The following is a 15,139-nucleotide window of genomic DNA, read 5'->3' as shown; positions in this document are numbered from 1 at the left end:
AAATGACAGTCACACTTGTTCAAAGATGTTTTCTTCATCTGAAAGAAATGTAGCACTTGTGTTCATAAACACTGCTTTCAAAAGTCCACTTACCATTCACTAGTAGTGACCAAGATATTTCCAATTTCTACAAAATATATGCTTTAATAAGATTAAGTTTTTACTTCTCATCATCAGCAAGCATGAGCCTCTGAAGGAGCACAGTAGTGTATCGGACCATTTCAGATCTTGTCTAGACAAAAGGCGAGATGGTATTAGCTAGCAAAGGTTACTTAAGGCATTCAGAAGTCTAGTACAGAAAAAGTAATACAAACTTCAGCTAAATGGTTGAAGCTCAGTCTGAGATTTCAAATCAATATTTAAATCATCTCTACTTCCGAGTTTTAAAAACAATCTGTTAGTGTTAGCTGAAATTCAAAATCCTAGTTTAGACAAGTCTTTAGATCCTGGGGACACAGAACAAAAATAGTTACTTCACCTTTAAAACCTCTACGCAGAAGACAAGATCTTAAATTACTATAGCTCAAACTCTGGCAGTCAGTTCCACACAGTTTTAACAACCTTTTCCAGCAACTAGCAAAGGTGAGAAGTAGCGGGTTTTTTTTTGTTGTTTTTTTTTTTTTTAAAGAGCCACTGCATATACCATGTCCAAGCCTGGCAGCTAAAATATATTTGCTATCCTTCTATTTTTTTTTTTAAGAAGAGTATAGATATAACATTTTAAAAGAAAGGAGTTTTGAATAGAAAACCTTAAATATTGCATAAAAAAACCCTCAACTTTCAATTTAATTGTAATAGGTAAAAGCTTGACACACAAGAGCCCTTTTTCCAAATAACTCTCACACCTAGGAACAGAAGTGAAAAGACTACATAGCTGTTTTTTGAATAAAGGTTTGTCTGCGTAAATATTCTCACAATATGCAAATATCTAAAATTTGATTAACCTCTATTAAAGCTAATATAGAAATAATATTGGTAAATATAGAAATCTGTAGGAAAACAGCTCCTTTATAACAGTAAGCTTCTACATGCTTCACACTTCCACAGATAAAGTACACCTTCTTCTGAAAGCATCACAACTACAAAATATTGTTTCACCGTACCAAGTAACGTCACCCACAGCCTCTTCCTGCAGACTCTCATGCTCATTGTCAGTCTGTAGTGGCTACACCATGCCAAGTAAGTGCATGAGTGGTAAGAAGCAATGAAAAAGCGGTGCTAAGCATCAGTTGTTGCTACACAACAACATCAATCACTAAATCAGAAGACTAGCTGCCCTTCTCTCTTCAGTGCACGAAGCTTATCTCTGGACTTGTCTCAGAAGAGACCCTAGAGTCTGCCAAAGGTGTGTATTAAGAATGTGACACAAGATGCCATCACTAACACCGAGGATTTTTAAGAGAGGACCATGACTGCTAGAAACATGGTCTATGCCTGAAAAACCATGCCTGTAATCCATATGCTTTTTGCAATTCAAGCTTCTTTGTCCCTTGCTTTCTGCCCTAAATACAGGAAAAGAGATGCTTGCCTCTCAACCATTTCACTCCTGCATCAGAAAATATTGCTATTACAAAGGAACCTGCTGTAGTTCCACAGTACTTTAAAGCAGAAGTTGGCACTGCTAGTTTAAAGAAACAGTCCCACCTATCCTTTGTTTCCTCACATTACTGACACACTTCTCACTTACGCCAGTACAAGTACTTCTGCAGCCACATAGTGAATTAGATCAGAAAATGTATGAACCACCTGGATTAGTCTCAACAGAAATGATTTTTCCAATATATTTTATGACATTGCCCCACAACCATTCAGGCCAACACATGGAAGTTGCAATAGCAGTCAGACAGGACTGCTTCTTCTGGCAGCACTGCAATCTTAAAGCTTCCCCAAAACTAGCTTGGCAAAACATCAGCAACAAACAACAAACCTGGAAGTTGAGCTTTTTGAACAGTACTTGCAAGCAGATTTACAAAAAAAAAAAAACAACTCCACACATACATACAAAAAAAACCCCAAACAAAAAAACCCCAATCCCCAAACAACCAAACCTTAACTCAGAAACCTAGGCATTAAAAAAAAAAAACTGAATAGTCCACTACCTGTCAGATACTGAGTCACATTCATGGACAGAGTCAATAAGTTTCTTAAAGACCCAATAGTAGGATCTTTGGGTACCTTAAATCAGTCCCAGCCAGCAAGTATGACCATCAAGCAAAGACAAGACACACAATACAGTCAGGCTTATCCCACTGTAAGCAACACAATAATGATGAAGTAAGTGACACTGTTAGCATTTGCTACGTTTAAAAGAAAAATGAAGGACAAAGAAAATGGTTTCCGGTTCCTCTTAAATATTTGTAAGAGTCTTTACTACAGCTCTGATGTTAAAGTTTTCTCAGAGTAGGGAGACTGCAGATGCAATCTATCTGTTAAGCCATTTTAAAAGTTCTACACCACGTGGAAATTTTTGAAGACATTTTAGGACAGTTATCCCCACCTACACTAGCAAAACACCGCTTCCTCTTAGCTTCATTATTTTACCTATCCTTCACTTATATTTATGTAGTAGTATACATTTCTCTTGCTTAAGAATTACTTGAAAGCTGTCAGGAAAATACAAGTCAAAATCTTCTTAAAGTAATTCACAAGCCATTGCCAAAATGTATTTTCATTCAGAGACTCAGGCTTCAAAAAAAGAAAAAGAGAATTATACCACCAGGACAAAACAAAAGGAGCAAGACAGTTTCCAAGAAATCCCGCAGAATTTGTAATATTCTGTCATAATACACACACAGAATTAAAGAAAGTCAATCTTACCGAGACAGTAGTGTAGGGCACCTATTCAGTACCTGTACATCTGCCGTACTTTCCCATCCACTCTTTACTCCCCCCCCCTTTTTTTAATGCCCACAAACTTAACAGCATCACAACACAAAGAAGAATAGAATGCATTTCATTAGTGACTGTAAGCCCGTATCACTCAGATCATCAACGACTAGAATCCTACAAATATTAAAATAACATAACAAATTTGCCCAAACTATCTTGGAATGTACAAGTAAGGGCTGGGAGGCATATTTTCGCTGTTTTATATTCGTGCTATGTAATACTATCTTCATAATACTCATACCATTACAAAAACAAAACAGACCCATGTAAGAATCACAGCATGAAAAGTCAACTGGAACATTAAAACGTACAAAGGCCTTATTTCCTACTTAATTTCTTAATTTACAAATATTTTATTATTTTCTATAAAGTCAAACCCCAGCATCCTAGTAACAGTAAAACCAGCTCTGCAAAACAGTCATATGATTAGTAGCGGTTCTTTTACGTAATACTATTGGCAAACAAAAGCATGTTTCTCCTCTAGCTAAAAACACAGAAATCAAACTATTTCCAAGAATTTTGTCAATATACAAAAAGGAATTAGCATGCTCTAGGATATATGTTGTTTTGAATAGCCATTATTGGTTTTTTTTGTTTGTTTGTGTTTTAAACACTGTTTTCATATGTCCTTACACAGCGGTTCCCACAATCTCTTTGCAATAAACACTGAGCATGGTGCTCCAGAAAAGGCTATCTTCCCTCCCTCATTTGTTCCAAGACTGATATTCATATAGATGCTTGGTGAGCTGGAGCAGTGAACTGATCCAAGAGAAAACTACTCTGGAGGAGAAGACAAAGCCGACTTTTCAGCACATCACCTCCCAGATCCTATTTACCACAAGGCTGCACGGAGGCTGGTGCCAGCACAACGATCAAGACAGCAATGCACTTTTTCACAGTACCTCTGAGAGAAACTTTCACACGTACAAACCTAACACAATTGTAACCCAAAGGCTTACTTTCTTCAGTAGTGTTTTGGTTTCGGCTGCCGCCGGCAACAAAAGTGCCACGCGGCCGCCCCTCCCCCCGCCGGCGTGCGGAGGAGAATGAAAAGAAAGAGGCAGAAACCGGTGGGTCGGGATAAGGGCAGTTTAACAGAACAGCAAACAGAGGGAAACAGGAACAACAACGATACAGATAAGGAGAAAACACGACAGAAACAGACCCGCTCTCTCGGACCGCACCGGCGCCGCACGCTCCCGAGCCGCTCCCGAGAGTGAGTTCCCGACACCCCGCCCCCCCCACCGGAACCCAGTGTGACGTCACATGGCATGGAATACCGGGCTCTGTTTGGCCAGGTGGGGTCAGCCCCAACCCCCCGGCTGTGCCCCTTCCTGGAGGTCCGGTGAAAATTAACCCTGTCCTGGCCAAACCCAGGACAAGTAGCTTCCTTCACCTATTTCCATTACTTGTAAATAAACCTCAAATGTTCTCTGACATTCCTCAAACCCCTACACCACAACCTCTCCTTGACAACCAGCCTGAATCTAACCGATCCAAATACCTGCACCCTAGATCCAAACAACAGCTCCCTGCTGACCTTTTCTAGATTTCTACAACCACTCGAAGTTTTCTACATCCCCAATGGCAACACGCCCTTCCCCATGGTACATGCTCCCCCTTCATTTCCCCGTTTCCCTCCCAAGAAAGACTCCCTCAGCCACAGCCTTCACTTGAAGAACTGCTCCTTACAGCCAGGCCCACTAAACCCACGGAGCCAGCGCTCAGGAGAGAGGCAGTCACGCCCCAAGTACTGATATATGTAACACATTAAACCTCTTCCTGCCATTCAGCACAGCCTGTCACTCAACATCAAAAGGGACGAGTGGGAGGAAGCAATTCCTACCCTCCGTGCCACATGATCGGAGTGCACCTCGGAGCCAGAGCTCTACTCCTTATTTTCCCCACTTTTGCCTAAAGCAATGAGATTATCGGAGAGGAGAAAGAGGAGGAAGGAGGCGAAAGATAACAGCTAGACAGCATTTTCCTGGAACCCCATGCTGTGTAATCAATCCTTCCCACACCAAGAACAACTATTCTAAGGGATGTTTTTATATATTTATAATAAATCAACCATTATCCAAGCAGTGACTACTTGCAGTGTCAAAAACTCCTTTGTTTTGCATGCCCCTGGGTCTTTCTGTAGTAAAATTTAACTGCTACTGTTAAGGTAAAACTTTGATCTTGCACATAAAAAAGTGACAAGTTGTACTGACTTGGTAAAGGATCACCATGACATACAAAACAAGAGTCTGGTTTTCCTAAGAAAATTAAAGGCAGAAAGTAGGGCACATACAGCGCAAACGAGAAATAAAGGACAAGATCCTACAAAGGTTGTACACTACAGAATGGCCGACACCGGGAACACAACAGCCCCCCTCAGAAAGGGGCATCATCCCCTCCACGGCCTTCGGGGGCATTTCTAAACAGGGCCGTTAAGGCGCAGGGAGGCGGGCGGGAGCAGAGCATTCACAGCACAAGCGCCTGAACCGCAGCCATGCCCGAGGGGAATTTCCTCCAGCGAGCGTAAGGGCTGATCCATTGCCGGGAAACATCCCTTCACCCCAGCACCGCTTCCCTCCTCAGAGTCACGCCCGCGAGGATAACGGCGATATTTTATATTCCTGGAACCAGCGCTGCAGGGCGATCCCCTCGGGCCTACCTCCCCACAGGGCGGGCGGGAAGGCTGCAAACCCAGGCCGGCCGGACCGGAGGCCCAACGGGGCAGGCCGCCCCTCCCGCGGCCCCGGCCGGGCTCCCAGAGGCCGCGAACCAGCTCAAGGCAGCTCCGCGGCCGCCTCCGGCCGTCCCTTCCCCCCCCCCCCTCTACCTTCGCTCCCCGGGGTGCCCGTCCAGGCCCGGGGAGGAGCGACGCCGGCTGGGCCCGACTCCCGCAGGAAGCGGCGGCGGCGGCCCGTGTCGGGGCGGTGACGGCGGCGGGCGGGCGGCCCGGCCCCGGGGGAGCGGCTGGGCCCGTCGCGCCGCGGGCTGACGCGGAGGATAACGGCTGCGGAGCGGCCGGGTCACGCGGCAGGGGAGGGGAGGGAAGGGCGGGACGGCGCGGCGCGCGGGCACCGCGCGGCCGCAGGGGGAGGGGGGGGGTGGGGGAGGGGAGGCGCTGCTCCCCCTCAGCCTCCCCCCGCTGTCTCCCCACCCCCACGCCTCGGGGCCGGCTGGGCCGCGGCTACGCACGCCGCCGTCCCACAAAAAACCTCCCCGCGGCCCCCTCCACCTCCGCCCTTGCCTCACCTGGCGGGCGGAACTCCCGGCGGCCCCGCTCCCCTATCGCGGCCCGGCCGCCATTTCCCGTCTCGCCGGAGGAAGAGACGCGGGGCCCAAAGGGAAAAAGAGGAAAAAAAAAACCACCAACCATAGAGAGCAGGGGGGCGGCCGCCGCCGCGGGTGCGTCACTTCCGCCCGGGTGGCGAAGCGCCGGCGCCCTTCAGGCCCCGAGCGCCATCTTGGTTTTGGGTAGCCGTCCGCAAGGAAGATGGCGGCCTGCGGAGCTGGTGGGCGTCCAAGGGCCGGCCCCGGGCCTGTGTTCCGGGGGAGCTGTGTGCCCCTGCCCTGCCTGCCCTGCCCTGCCCTGCCCTACGTGACCCCCCCCACCGCAACCGGGCGCTGCTCTTGTTTCCCCCGCACCGCCGCAACTAAAGACTGTCGCCTTTCATCCTCCCCCGAAAAGCGCTCCGGGGGGCCCCCGGCCGAGCCACCGCCCCGGTTACCTGTCGGGCGGGGGGCGCGTCCATCCACGGGAGCTGCTGGGCAGGGCCTGTCTGTCCCGGCCAATGGATCCCCGTCCGGCGGCATTGGCTTCCGACGCGCCGTGCACCGGGAAGGAGATGGCGGCGCCTGACCGCGGCAGCCTGTGCGGCGGGTGCGCGCCTGTCGCTCGGTCGCGATACAGCGCCGCGACGTTCGCGGAGAGCTCGAGTGTCCCACCCGGGGTGGTTTCTGCACCACCGAAAAAGCGCAGCGAAGGGCCGCGGGTGAACAGCATTGACTGATGCGCGAAGGTGCGTGTCGGCTGGTTAGGTCCTAAAATTTAAACTACTCGAATCTCACACAGCTGGTTTATTTTTTAAAAGCCTGTTGCAGATTATTTCTGAGGCAAGGAAAAAAAAAACACCCTACAAATAATAAAAAAAAGCAGGAAAATATGCATACGCACAATCTTAGCTGGGTTTTTAAGTTCAGGGGACAATGACTGAGGCAGACAAAACCAACGGGTGGAGGAAAAAGGCGCGGAAGATGGGAAGCGAACGTAATCCCCAAATGCTGGTTTGCTACTGCCCACGCTGGGAAAGCAATGCACTGCTTAGGTCTAGCTAACCTGTGGTGGTGTTTTGATTAAGTAGTGTACAGGGTTTTTGGGCTACTACGTTCTTTAGACGTGGCCACCTATGGAGGCAGCAACCAAGAGCAGCTGGTGCTGAAACATAAATGCAGTGGAAGTGCTTAGTTCTGACCAGTTGTGGTTAACTGATGAGCAGCCTGGCCTAGAGAGAAACACAATTGCCCTCTCCCCTTGTTTTAAGCTTTTTGCTTTATGCAGGGCTAACTACCCTGTGGTTCAAGTGCAGCTTGTGTGCTCCAGCTTTTGTCATAACCAACAGTAAGACAGTATCAGTGTGGAGGCTGCTTGATAACGCACTGGTGGGAGGAAGCCAGCTTGCTGGGGCCAGCAAAGTTTCCAGAATCATCGGGATTCGGCTGCACACAATGTCCTCCCCTGCCATTTCTTCACAGTTCTGAAGAACTGTGGGATGCTCGTGTTGTTTCCCTTCAGTAATGGAGAGCTCTCCTCTGTTTTCTGAGATATGTGGGATATATCTTACTAGGACAGAAAGGGTGGCCACTTCTACTCTCAGTTGTCCATTGTATTTAAGACAACATACAACAGGCCCAGAAGAAAAAGCAAAATAAACCAAAACTATAATGCAAAACCTTTTGCAAATGTATTTTAATAATTTCAAACATTTGCATAATGGCAAATAGTGCAAGTTGCTTCAAGTTTTCTTCACTGCTCCTTTTATCGCAAATTTGACATTTGAGCTATGGGCTGTGTGGTGCTTCAGGGCAGCCCCTTGTTAGCAAAAACATCAGGACATGCACCTGTGCCTTGAGACACATCAAACCAGTGGCTTTCTAAGGGTGTTGTCTATGAAACGCAACCTGACAGGTCCCCCTTGACCTCTGCCCTGCATCTGGTATGCTTCTTTTAATGATGCCCTGCCTTTGCGTGGTAATTTACCTCGTAAAATTTCAGATTAATTTTTTTATACAGTTTGTTCAGGCTTCTAAGTTACATAGGCACCTCTGACCTACCTTTGATATTTTAGAGGCACTATCTTCTGCTACAAAGCAAAAAATTTGCAAAAAAAATTTTAATTTGTGTGTTTATCCTAGGAGATAGTAGCTCCGGGCATGACACAAAGTGCTGCTTTATCTCAGTATAGCAACAGTCTAGAAAATTTACAATAAAGTATGAGGTTCAAGGCAACGGGAAGTTACATACAGACAAAACAGCACGATAGTACTGTGTCATCACGGGCCCAAGCCAAACTCCTGCTGATTGTTGGCAGATGTCCTCACTACTCCGTGAGTTGGCTGAGTACTTGTACATCTCCTGAGCACTAATGCAGAAATGGGAAAGGCCTAGGAAAGTCCATGGTTAATAATCATCAGTGAAGTCAGATTATTGCACCAGTGAATGCCGCTCTTAAGTGTTACAAAATGATAACGTAACCTCAATTCCAAAGATTTATTAAGAATGAAGAAACCCAGAGTGAGATTGTTTTTAATCTCTTCAAACAACCGGAGCATAGGCTTGCACAAGTTGGTGGTGTTGCTTACCATCTTGGCCTGGTCCTTTACATGGAGCTGTTACTTTACAACAGAAGTTCACACCTAAAGCAGCTTCTCCTCCTGTTAAAACCTTGCTCAGTTTTACAGCCGCCTTGGGTAAATGTTGTCAATTGTGTGGAACAAGGCTCCAGGGAGCTGTGTAAAGGGGATGCTTCAGTAGATGGCACTCTCCCTCTGAGCGAGGATGAGCAAATACCTCAGCCAAGGAATCTGATGCAGTGAGAGCAGTTTGCTTTATACTCTACAGAAATCGCAATGAATGCAAACAAAGCTCTGCCCGACTATGCAATGAAGTAACCCCTGGCAGTCTTTAACAAATTTAGATCTACCAAATATTCACATCTGACTTTCTCCCTGCTTAAATGACTATGGTCTTCTTCTGTTCAACGTGAATTCCTCCTGAAATCTTTATGGTGAATATATACATATACACACACACACACAAATTTAAAAGATAGATATATATATATGTATTGTATATATAGAAGATATATATGTATTCAAAAGAGCTCTAGTAGTAATGTCAGTTACACACATCAGACATTGGGTTTAGAACTGTTCTGCTTCCTCAAACATTTTTCTATAATTCATGATTTTATATTACTATTCTGTCAATGGTAGATCCAGTTTAAGAACTTAACCCCTTTGGTTTGTTGATTGGTTTCTGTTGTTATTTTGAAGCCACAAAATTGCATATATCCAGTTTAAATAGCAGTCGCACTGAATTAGTACAAGTAAGGAGAACTTAACTGCGGGTATGGGGACAATGAAGACCTGCTAGGCATTAGGGGAGGTATCACCTTTTAAGTCGAACGTGTTGCTAACCAAGCAGTAATACACAGCCATATCTTACAGCTTTCTAAACTGTACAGTGTTTCCTCACCCCTGAACAGAAGGGTGAGAGAGTGAAAGAAATGTGTGTAAGACAAAGGTTGCAATAAAAAATTACATGGGACAAATTCATAAAATGCAAATACATTTTTTTAAAAAATTTTGGATTATTGAGTAATGTAAGTAAATTTTTTCAATTTACTGCTTTTTAAGCATTCCTTAAGGTATCTGTTTTCTTATTTGACTGGCACACAAGTCAAATAAGACTCCATGCATTCTCTCCTACACTTCCCAAGAATTCTTTTTCAAAGAATCATAGGTTGGAAAAGACCTCTAAGATCATAAAGTCCAACCGTCAACCGAACACCACCATTCCTACTAAACCATATCCTGAAGTGCCATGTCTACACGTTTTTTGAACACCTCCAGGGATGGTGACTCCACCACCTCCCTGGGCAGCCTGTTCCAATGCCTGACCACTCTTTCAGTAAAGAATTTTTTTCCTAATATCCAATCTAAACCTCCCCTGACGCAACCCGAGGCCGTTGCCTCTCGCCCTATCGCTAGTTACCTGGGAGAAGAGACCAACACCTGCCTCACTACAACCTCCTTTCAGGTAGTTGTAGAAAGCAATGCTTCCACTGATTAAAATCACAGTGATTTTTTTTTTTTAAAAAAGTCTTGTTTTTTGGAAAAAAAATTAGGGTGTGAGTCTTCTACTGTTTGGGACATGTTCTTTAGAAGAATAAAAGCAAAATGGTTTAACACTGTTACAGTACAACTATTTTTTTCCCCTTCTACTTCTACAGTCTTGAGCTGAGATTTTGTTCAGTCAGATAAGGACATACACCTAGGTGGTAAAACTAAATGAAAACATTTGGTTTATAGTTGCAACCTTTACCTTTACAGCAGCTATTGTGAATTCAGAGGAGGTTTGAAGATCCTCAAACCAGCCTTCTACACTGGCTTTCAAGTAGTGATTTCAAATCAAAGAAAAACAATTTCCTGACTGAATCATCAAACTAAGTATTGGGACACCTCAGTTTTATGCCTTTAGGACAATTATTGCCTAATTTTCAGGCGTGGTGCATTTCTTTAACTACCATTTCTTTCAAATGGAGTTACAAGAGATGAGCACCTCTGAAACTTGTGTTTAAACCATTTTGTGAATATCTTCCTTACAGATACATTGGAAAGCTGTTGCAGCGACCATGAAATGGTGGACTTCAGGATCCTGCATGGAGGAAGCAGGTCGATAAGTATAATCAAAACCCTGGACTTCAGGAGAGCTAACTTTGGCCTCTTCAAGGAGCTACTTGGAGGAATCCCATGGGCCAGGGCTCTCGAAGGCAGGGGGGTCCAATAGTGCTGGTCGCTGTTTAAACATCACTTCCTCCACGCTCAGGAGCAATGCATCCCCCTGAGAAAGAAATCTAGCAAAGGAGGCAAGAGACCAGCATGGATGAGCATGGAGTTTCTAGCAGAGCTCAGGTGGAAGGGAAAGGTCCATGGAATGTGGAAAGAGGGACAGGCCACTTGGGAAGAGTACAGGAATGTTGTCAGAGCGTGCAGGGATGCAACGAGGAAGGCCAAGGCCCACCTGGAATTGAATCTGGCAAGGGATGTCAGAAACAAGAAGGGCTTCTTCAACTACATCAGCAGCAAATGGAAGGCTAGGGACAACGTGGGGCCGCTGCTGAATGAGGTGGGTGTCCTGGTGACGGAGGATGAAGAGAAGGCAGAGCTACTGAACGCCTGCTTTGCTTCAGTCTTCAGTGTCAAGGCAGGCCCTCAGGAATCCCAGGCCCTGGAGGCAAGAGAGGAAGCCTACAGAGAGGATGACTTTCCCTTGGTCGAGGAGGACTGCGTGAGGGAATGCCTAAGCACTCTGGATGCCCACAAATCCATGGGCCCCGATGGAATTCACCCACGAGGGCTGAGGGAGCTGGCGGATGTTGTTGCTGAGCCACTCTCCATCATCTTTGAAAGGTTCTGGAGAACAGGCGAGGTGCCCAAGGACTAGAGAAAAGCCAGTGTCACTCCAATCTTCAAAAAGGGCAAGAAGGAGGACCCAGGGAACTACAGGCCGGTCAGCCTTACCTCCATCCCGGGAAAGATGATGGAGCAACTCATTCTAGAGGTCATCATCAAGCAAGTGGAGGAAAAGAAGGTTATCAGGAGTAGTCAGCATGGATTCACCAAGAGGAAATCGTGCCTGACCAATCTGATAGCTTTCTACGATGGTGTGACTGGCTGGGTAGATGAGGGGAGAGCAGTGCATGTTGTCTACCTCAACTTCAGCAGGCTTTCGACACTGTCTCCCATAACATCCTCCTAGGGAAGCTCAGGAAGTGTGGGCTCAGGATGAGTGGTCGGTGAGATGGATTGAGAACTGGCTGAATGGCCGAACTCAGAGGGTTGTCATCAGTGGCACTGAGTCTAGTTGGAGGCCTGTAACTAGTGGTGTCCCCCAGGGGTCAGTACTCGGCCCAGTCTTGTTCAACTTCTTCATCAATGACCTGGATGAAGAGTTAGAATGTACCCTCAGCAAGTTTGCTGATGACACCAAACTGGGAGGAGTGGTGGATACACCAGCAGGCTGTGCTGCCATTCAGCGAGACCTGGACAGGCTGGAGAGTTGGGCAGAGAGGAACCTGATGAAATTCAACAAGGGCAAGTGCAGGGTCCTGCACCTGGGAAGGAACAACCCCATGCACCAGTGCAGGCTCGGGGCAGACCTGCTGGAGAGCAGCTCTGCGGAGAGGGACCTGGGTGTCCTGGTGGACGACAGGTTAACCCTGAGCCAGCAGTGTGCCCTGGTTGCCAAGAAGGCCAATGGGATCCTGGGGTGCATTAAGAGGAGTGTGGCCAGCAGGTCAAGGGAGGTTCTCCTTCCCCTCTTCTCTGCCCTAGTGTACTGTGTCCAGTTCTGGGCTTCCCACTTCAAGAAAGATGAGGAGCTACTGGAGAAGGTCCAGCGGAGGGCTACGAGGATGATGAGGGGCTGGAGCATCTGTCCTATGAGGAAAGGCTGAGGGAGCTGGGCTTGTTCAGCCTGAAGAAGAGAAGGTTGAGAGGGGACCTTATAAAAGCTTACAAATATCTGAAGGGTGGGTGTCAGGAGGATGAGGCCAAGCTCTTTTCAGTAGTGCCCAGCAACAGGACAAGGGGCAACGGGCACAAACCGAAGCACAGGAAGTTCCGTCTGAACATGAGGAAGAACTTCTTCCCTCTGAGGGTGACGGAGCCCTGGAACAGGTTGCGCAGGGAGGTTGTGGAGTCTCCTTCTCTGGAGATACTCAAAACCCACCTAGATGGGGTCCTGTGCAGCCTGCTGTAGGTGACCCTGCTTTGGCAGGGGGGTTGGACTAGATGACCCACAGAGGTCCCTTCCAACCCCGAACATTCTGTGATTATGTGATCCTGTAATGTTTGTAATACAATTTGAAATGTTTAGTAAGAACGTTACAGAAATGCAGTTGTTACTAACAAGTGTCTCATTGAAACAGTCCTGTTTTTCTTTTCATTTCAGTGCAGTACAGTTCAAATTGCCTTAAAAAAATCTCACAACAATTAAACCTTACAGTTCTGTAGACAGGACAGAGCAAGAGACGGAAGGTGCATGCGATGGGTTCCCGGGGATCTGCCACCTCACTGCATTTAGGGTGGAAGCTGAAGCGTGGAAGATCATGAGCAAAAGTTGAAAAGCAAGTCTTGGCAGGAGCAGAACCTGACATCACATGGGTTTCCTACAGTTTAGAAGATCACTACTGAAAGAGTCCAGAAGACATGGTGAGAAAATATGCATATTAGCCTCACTTTTGATACTATTAAGAAGCCAGACAGAGACCAGAACTCAGTGGACTTGCAGAGCTCGTCAAGGAAGTAGCCAGAAAAATCAGTGTCTTGATTCTTTGTAATGGATTGCATTGTGTAGTGGAGGTCTCATACCTTTTCGTTTACAAATGTGGGTGGATTTGTCTGTGCCGCATGGTATTTGTGTTTAGGAAAATTACATCATGTGTTAGCAAGAGAAGAAATAGCGGTAGCTGGACAGACCAGTGAGATTTGGGTGAGCCTTTTCATTAGTGTTTGGAGATGGGTGCAGAACAAAGGGTTGATTTTCAGACGTGATTGATTTAAAAAGTTAATATCTATTCAAGGACAATGAGGCTAAAACTTACCAATAAATGTATCAAATGCAATAGTTAAAATAAATCTGTCAAATCCATGGATAAATAGAAGTTAATAAAACTGATCAGCACTCAGCAGACCAGTACCTACTGGTTTCATAATGAAGGTGATCTGGAATCAAAGAATCATAGAATAGTTTGGGTTGGCAGGGACCTTTAAAAGTCCTCTAGTCCAATGCCCCTGCAGTGATCAGGGACATCTTCAGGTAGATCAGGCTGCTCAGAGCCCCGTCCAACCTGGCCTTGAATGTTTCCAGGGATAGGTCACCTACCACCTCTCTGGGCAGCCTGGTCCAGTGTTTCACCACCCTCATTGTAAAAAATTTCTTCCTTATATCCAGTCTGAATCTACCCTCTTTTAGTTTAATACCACTACCCCTTGTCCTGTCACAACAGGCCCTGCTAACATGTTTGTCCCCATGTTTCTTTATTATAAGCCCCCTTTAAGTACTGGAAGGTGGCAATAAGGTCACCCCGGAGCCTTCTCTTCTCCAGACTGAACAGCCCCAACTCTCTCAGCCTTTCCTCACAGAAGAAGTGCTCCATCCCTCTGATCATTTTTGTGGCCCTCGTCTGGACCCGCTCCAGCAGGTCCATAACCAAACCAGATTTTACTGGAAACCTCAAGAATGACAAATGTCACTTCATGCTACATTAATTAGTCCAAGGTCATTTGTAAAACTGTTCAACCAAGGGTGGGCATAGCCACCAGACTGGTGAATTAAGCGAAAGGATGGAAGAAAAGGAGAACTGCTCTTTTTCCTTTTGCTTCCTTTTTCAGCATGAAAACTGCAGATGATTTTTGCATCCTCCCACTTCCAGCTTACCCAGCCCACTCTGCAGTGTTTGCTTGACAGGAGGAAAACATAGTTCTAAATGCATTTGGCCGCTGTTTTGGGGTTTTTTTTTCAGTTTTTCTGTTCTTGCTGATTTGCAAAGTCTCAGTGGACTGAGTTATGAGCTGTTTGCCTAACAGGGCCTACGTTCTGGTCTGTGCTTCAGCAAAAACTGGAAAAACCTGTTCGAGTGCTCCTTTTTTTTTTTTGTGATCTTCCTCTCCCATTGGCAGCTGCAGCGTGTGCATATGCAGACAAGGTGGTGCCTACCTTTCATGTGGAAAGCTGCCTTACAAAAGCTGAGGTTGCTTTTCCCATTATCCCAGAGCTTTTCTAGCCTCATGAAGGCTTTGGTGGATGCTCCCGGAGTTAAACTGTGTTTGTTCTCCACAAAATGCGTTTAGGTCATAATTTTATTTTTCTTCAAGCAAAGGGAGGGTATTTGAGTGTTGCTCCAGTCCAGCCTTTTCAATAATATTTTGTAGACTCTGGGAGATCTGCAGAAGTCAGCCTTGCTGTGCA

General features: G+C 46.2%; 2 protein-coding genes across 9 annotated transcripts in view; one reads left to right on the top strand and one right to left on the bottom strand.

Moving 5' to 3' along the window:
* The window catches only part of BCLAF1 (BCL2 associated transcription factor 1), a 29,328-nt gene extending 22,545 nt beyond the window's left edge, over positions 1-6,783 (bottom strand). For 4 of the 8 annotated variants that reach the window (XR_012763174.1, XM_075413977.1, XM_075413976.1 and 1 more), the window contains exon 1: positions 6,139-6,244. The gene's annotated coding sequence lies outside the window, so the exon portion shown is untranslated. Of the gene's footprint in view, positions 1-93; positions 233-5,719; positions 5,830-6,138; positions 6,245-6,614 lie in introns of those variants that run through there. The other 4 variants (XM_075413981.1, XM_075413980.1, XM_075413978.1 and 1 more) reach the window with 3 other exon arrangements.
* A 6,525-nt stretch (positions 6,784-13,308) lies between these two features.
* The window catches only part of LOC104327074 (uncharacterized), a 28,595-nt gene continuing 26,764 nt past the window's right edge, over positions 13,309-15,139 (top strand). Inside the window, exon 1 of the mRNA XM_075446610.1 lies at positions 13,309-13,380. The gene's annotated coding sequence lies outside the window, so the exon portion shown is untranslated. The remainder of the gene's footprint in view (positions 13,381-15,139) is intronic.

The sequence above is a fragment of the Opisthocomus hoazin genome, chromosome 2 (assembly GCF_030867145.1).
Source record: "Opisthocomus hoazin isolate bOpiHoa1 chromosome 2, bOpiHoa1.hap1, whole genome shotgun sequence".
Lineage (NCBI taxonomy): Eukaryota > Metazoa > Chordata > Aves > Opisthocomiformes > Opisthocomidae > Opisthocomus > Opisthocomus hoazin.
This window is presented reverse-complemented; position numbering and strand designations above follow the sequence as displayed.